Here is a 6,293-nt window from a genome sequence, read left to right as displayed (position 1 = left end):
TCTTCCCAGCCCTGCCTGCACCCCACCTCAGTGAGGAGCCCTGGTCCTGGGGGTCTGCCGCTCCAGGGTGGGGAGCAGGGACTCTGACCACAGCTCTGCCTGGGGCCCCCGACTAAGCTCAGGTACCGACATCACTGTGGCCTCGGGGGGGGGCGGGGGCCAGCGCCAAGCCCACCTGCGAGTTCTCCAGAGCAAGTGCACCTATCTGCCCCGCCCGCACCCCCGGAGGCCCCGCGGTCCTGGCCCCCTGCCCTTTCCCAGCCAGGCCCCTTCACATCTGACGGGGACGCTCTCGGGCCTTAGGGAGCCCACGACGCCGCGGACACACGTTCTGACTCCCAGGGTCCCGGGAGCTGCGTGTCCCCAGACCAGGCTGGGTCAGTCTAGGCCTGAGCAAGGGGGACATGGAGAGGGGGGACCCCGCGGCGCCCCGCGCCACTCCAGGTGCAGGGCGCGGTTCCCCACCCCCAGGTCGTGTCGCCGTCCGGGGCGGGCGGGGAGGCCCCTCGAGGGCGGGGCGCACAGTTCTCGGGGACCAGTTCCGGGAGAGGTGGCAGCGCCCCCGCCCCGCCCCCGCCCTGAGTCCAGCAGTGCCCCCTCTCCGTCCCCCTCCGTCCCCCTCCGTCCCCCTCCGTCCGCTTTCCTCGTCCTCCTGCCCTCCCCCCCCCCCGTCTCCCCGACCGACACACACTGCTCCCCGTCCCTTCTCCCCACCCCCTTCACTCCCGCCCCCGTCCACCCTTCTGACCCTGCGTCCTCCGCACCAACCTCGCCCCCCGCCCCCCGCGCCCCTCGGACCCTCCGTCCGCCGCCCTCGCTCCCCGCCCCCGAGCCGACCCGCCATCCGCGGGGCCGCAGCGCCTCCCGCCGTCCGCGCGGCCGGGGCGCGGCCCTGGAGGGCGGCGGGAGGGGTATAAAGTGGGCGGCCCCGCCGCGGACCCTCCCTCTGCCCCGCTCTCCGCCCGAGCCCCGCCGCCTGGACCCGGAGCTCCTGGAGACGAGTCGCGAGGGCGCCCCGCGCTCCGGGGTCAGGTAAGCGCCGCGCGAGGACGGGGTGGGGGGGGGGCGGCCTGGTGGCCCCGGTGCCAGCCTCATGGCCTCCCTCCCAGCTCCCCGCGCCCGCTCCTTAGGACGCGCGGCGGGACCAGCGGGCGCGAGTTGACTGCCTCGCTGCGCCCCCTCCCCCCCCCCCCCCGTCTTTGGCACCTCGGGGCAGAGCTGAGGGCGTTGGAAGGGATTTCTCCCCGGTTCTGGGCTCGGTGCTAAGACTGCGGCTCCCCGACCCCCCGGCCAGCTGGTCACCACGTAGCCCCCAGGGCTCAGCATCTGCTGTCCCGCCCCTGTCTGCTTCCTGGGAGGTTCGGCTCGCTCTCTGGCCTAGAGGTCACGTCCAGAGGCTGAGGAGCCCGCACCCCACGGAAAGACCAGCCCCTCTGACCTGGAGCTGGGCACGGGGTCTCCAGCCGGCTGGTCCCTCACCCCTGCGCCCAAGAGGGAGAGGCTGCACCGCCTCCTTCTGGAAGGAGCGTCCGGGTCTAGACTGAGCTCTCCAGGGCCCCCAGCCACTCTTCAGGTGACAAAGCGTCCCCGATATCCTAGTGGAGAGGACAGTCACCCCCTTCACCCTCACTCTAGAATTAGCAAGCGCCTAGGGGCCCCCCATGCATCTCTGCTGGAGGTGCCCCCCCTTCCCCAGCACCCCCCAAGCCTGCTGGGTGGGAGTAAGCAGGGGGGCTGCAGAGTAGGAGGCAGGCTGAGGGCCTGGGGCGGCCCCCTGCTGGGCCAGACCCCACCCCCTCCCGGACCCCGGTTAGCAGGGCCCTGGGGGCTCAGCACCCTTACAGCACGGCTTCGGGGTGGAGGGGGCGTCAGCTGCTGAGGTCCCTGCGGACACTAACAACCACACAAGCAGGTGTGGTGCCTCAGGTGTGCCCACCGGGCACATCCCCCATCGCCACCTCCTTCACTCACACCTAAGTCTCCCCGGCTGTCCCCAAGTAAAGGAGTCCATTTTTAGATTAATACTCAAGAAGAAGGAAGCTGGAGATCCACAGATGTGTGGGTTTTTCTTCCAATAAAGGAGTTTTGGCCCAGAGATAATCTTATATTTGTTTAACAACAGAAAGGCCTTGTGGGTTTATTCCCAGCCTCATCTCCCTGGGCCAGGAGGCAGGACAGGCCTCCGGGGCTCTGAGGAGGGGCGCTGTCTGCCTTCCTGACCTCGTTCAGAGGCGGGGGTGGGTGGTGCGGAAGCTGAGCCCCCAGCATATGTGACCGGGAGTCTCCCAGGCCGGGCTGGAGGGGGTGGGCCCGAGGGTCCCAGGGGTGGCCCCCGGCAGGACTCAGGAACTGGTGGCCCACTGGCCCCTCTGGCCACCGTGACGCTGCCACCGTGTGCTAATGAAAGAAACCTGTGAGGCTGACGAAAGTCCGCAGCAGGCCAGGGGCCGCCACGCACGCAGTGAGGGAAGGCGGCACGCGGGGACAGAGCAGGGCTCCTGCCGCTGGGCCACCAGGCTGGGCGGAGCCCGGGCCCCTGCACTGACCAGCGCATATCACACCCGGCGGGACTGTCGCTGGCCAGCAGGGGCGGCTCCGAGCTTCCGGGAGCTGTGGGCTGCAGGGAGGACCTCAGATGAGCAACCTGGGACTGGCCGGGGCGGAGGAGGGGCGGGGGCCTCGGCAGAGGGGTGGGTGTGGCCCAGCCCCCTCTCCAGCCAGCAGCTTCTCATCTGCAGAGCCAGGCCAGGCCTAACCCTACCTGCCCCCTTTACCGGCCAGCGCCGCGAAGGATCTCCTAGCGCAGAGTGTGGGAGGACCATGATTGCACCCGCAGAATGCCTTATGATGCTGGAAAAACTTCGTTCTTATGATTAAGAAAACCACAAATAGTTTGATTCTTTCCACATTTCAGTGGATCAGTCCCTTCTCTGGCCTCTTTCACTCATTTGTGCAAAGTGAAGGGGGGACCCTGGTGTGGGGCGTACCTGCAAAGAAGCGAGGATCATGGGATGCTGCTCACTGAGCAGCACCTGGGGGAGCCCAGGCCCCACCCTCGGGGCGAGGGCTGGCATCGGGCCGTGTCAGAAAGCAACATTCTCCACAGACGGTCCGTACACGCTCCTGGGGGACCTAAAACTTGTCAACACTCCACGCCACACAGTGGGTGAGCCGCGTGGTGGCCCGTCGCAGTCGCTGTAGTAAGCAGGAGGAGGTGGGGATCCAGTTGTGAGGGGCCCCTGCTGCTAGGAGAGCGACTCTGGGTCAGAAGCTCTGAAAAATGTCAAGACTTTCCGGCTTCCGGTCAGATGTGCACCGGAAAAGTGGAGAAGGACGCTGGCCTTCTCCACACCGGGCAGGAATGCTGTTTGGTTTTGTTTCTTACACGCGTTTGTAGGTGAGGAGCAGCACACTGTTGGTCTGTCTGCAGGGCCTTGATTTTTGTGCCTTCAACATCTTTTGATTACTGACCATTTGCCAGGTTGTACTTTCCCCCGTGTTCCTAATGGGTGCTCATTTTTACTAATCTGTAAGAACTTTTCCCCACAAGTTTTAAAAATTGTGGTAAAATATACATGATCTTAGCCATTTTTATGATCTTAACCATGTTTAACTGTAGAGCTCAGTGGTTTTAAGTACATTATCACCTCCATCTGTCACTGAAATCCCTTTCGTCTTGAAAAACTGAAACTCTATCCTCATTAAATACGAACTCCCTTTTTCCCCCCGCCCAGTCTCCGGCAGCCACCATTCTACTTTCTGTCTATGATTTTTTCAATATTCTAAGTCCCTCATATAATTGGAATCATGTAGTATCTGTCTTTTGTCACTGGCTTATTTCACTGAACATAATATATCTTCAAGGTTCACCCCTGCTGTAGCAGGTGGCAGAATTTCTTTTTTCTTGAAAGCTGAATAATACTCCAATGTGTGACTATACTACACTATGATTATCTACTTCTCTGCCACTGGACACTTCTGTTGTTTTCATGTATTAGCTCTTGGGAATAATCACTAATGTGAACAATGAAGATGGGTGTACAAATATCTCTTTGAGACCTGGCTTTTAATTAATTAGTTTATTTATTTATTTTATTTTTTAATTTTTAGTTTTGAGAAAGACAGACAGAGTGGAATGGTGGAGGGGCAAAGAGAGAGGGAGACACAGAATCCAAAGCAGGCTCCGGGCTCTGAGCTGTCAGCACAGAGCCTGACGTGGGGCTCGAACTCATGAACCATAAGATCGTAACCTAAGCTGAATTTGGATGCTTAACTGACTGAGCCACCCAAGCACCCCGAGACCTGGCTTTTAATTTGGGGGGTGGTATATAGCCAGAGTGGAATTGCTGGATCATATTGTAATTTTATCTTTATTTTTTTTGAGGAACCACCATACTGTTGTCCACAGAGGCTCTACTGTTTTACATTCCAGCCAATAATTCCAATTTCTCCACAACCTCCAACATGTGTTATTTTCTGCGGGTTTTTAATATTAGCCATCCTAAGGAGTATAAGGTGATATCCTTACAATTGGGGTATGTGTTTCTCTAATAATTCATGATGTTGAACATCTTTTCATATGCTCATTGACCATTTGTGTATCTTCTTTGGAGAAATGTCTATGCAAGTCCTCCATTTTTGAGTCAAGTTGTTTGGTTTTTTGTTGTTGAGTTTTAGAAGTTCTCTATCTATTCAGGACTTTAATTCCTATGAGATGTACAATTTGCAATGACTTTTCCTCATTCTGTAGGGTTACCTTTTGACTCTGTGGATAGTGTCTTTTCATACACAAAATGTTTTATTTTTCAGGAAATTCAATTTGTCTATTTTTTCTTAAGTGGCTTATGCTTTTGGTGTCATAGCCAAGAAATCACTGCCAACTGCCATGTTGTGAAATTTTGCCCCACGTTTCTTCTATAAGTTTTATAGATTTAGGTCTTACATTTAGATCATGGATCCACTTTGAGTTAATTTTTGTGTATGGTGTTAAGTAAGGGCCCAACTTCATTCTTCTGCCTGTGGATACCCAGTTTTCACTGCATCATTTGTTGAAGAGAGCTGTCTTTAACCCCATTGAATGGTCATGATATTTTTGTTGAAAAGTACTTGGATATATATGCAACGTTTATTTCTGTACTCTATTCTATTCTACTGGTCTATATGTCTGTCTTTATGCCAGTACCACACTGTTTTCATTACTATAGCTTTGTAGCAGTTTTGAATTCAGAAAGTGTGAGTCCTCCAGCTTTGGTCTTCTCTTTTAAGATTGTTTATGTTATTCAGGGTCTCGAGATTTCTTATCGATTTAGAATGGTTTTTTCCTATTTCTGCAAAAATCATCATTTGAATTTTGATAGAGATGGAATTAAATTTGTAAATCACTTTGGGTGGTATTGAGATCTTAATATTGTCTTCCAATCTATGAACATATCCAAGTCAATTTTCACATATGGATTTTATTATATTGAGGTGGGTTCTTTCTATTCCTAGTTTTCGGGTGTTTTTATCATGAAAAGATAGTAAATTTTATCAAAAGATTTTTCTGCGTTGAGATGATCATGTGGGTTATATCACACTGATCAATTTTCAGATGTTGAACTACCTTTGCATTCCAGGAATAAATCCCACTTGTCCATGGTGTTTAATCCTTTTATTATCCTATTGGATTCTGTTTGGTTATATTTTGTGGAGGATTTCTGTGTCAATATTCAATAGGTTTATTGGTCGGTATTTTCTTTTCTTGTGGTGTCTTTGTCTGACTTTGGCATCAGAGAGTAATGCTGACATCATAGAATGAATACGGGAATATTCCCTCCTCTTCAGCTTTTTTTCAAAAAATTTGAGAAGTACTGGTGTTATTTCTTCTTTAAATATTTGATAGAATTCACCAGTGAAGTCATCAGGTTCAGGGCTTTCCTTTGTCAGGAGATTTTCAGTTCCTGAGTCAATGTCCTTACTAGTTAAAGATCTGTTTGGAATTTCTATTTCTTCATGGTTTTTAGGTTTTGTGTTTCTAGGAATTTGTCCATTTCAGCAAGGCCATCCAATTTGTTGGTGTACAGAGGAGATACTTTCTGTGATATTTTCTTCTTCAACCCGTTGAGGCTGCCATTGTTGTTGCCCTTCTTCCCATCATTACATTCCCTTCTTCCCTTTCCTTCTCTGGCTGAATTTACTTACAGGAGATTTAAAATTTTGCCATCTTTTCTCCCCTATTCACTCTTTTCTTTCTTTTTTGAGGGGCCAGACATTGAAGAGTAGTTCCTTGGAAGGCAACTGCATATAGAAGGGGG

At 53.4% G+C, this 6,293-nt stretch overlaps 1 protein-coding gene across 2 annotated transcripts in view; it reads left to right on the top strand.

Annotated features, from left to right (window-relative positions):
* Positions 1 to 862: 862 nt before the first annotated feature.
* The window catches only part of COL6A2 (collagen type VI alpha 2 chain), a 31,788-nt gene continuing 26,357 nt past the window's right edge, over positions 863 to 6,293 (top strand). Inside the window, exon 1 of one of the 2 annotated variants that reach the window (XM_039257103.1) lies at positions 863 to 1,032. The gene's annotated coding sequence lies outside the window, so the exon portion shown is untranslated. The remainder of the gene's footprint in view (positions 1,033 to 6,293) is intronic. The other variant, XM_039257104.1, reaches the window with a different exon arrangement.

Source organism: Hyaena hyaena, unplaced genomic scaffold (genome assembly GCF_003009895.1).
Source record: "Hyaena hyaena isolate Hyena2069 unplaced genomic scaffold, ASM300989v1 scaffold_600, whole genome shotgun sequence".
Taxonomy (NCBI): domain Eukaryota; kingdom Metazoa; phylum Chordata; class Mammalia; order Carnivora; family Hyaenidae; genus Hyaena; species Hyaena hyaena.
This window is presented reverse-complemented; position numbering and strand designations above follow the sequence as displayed.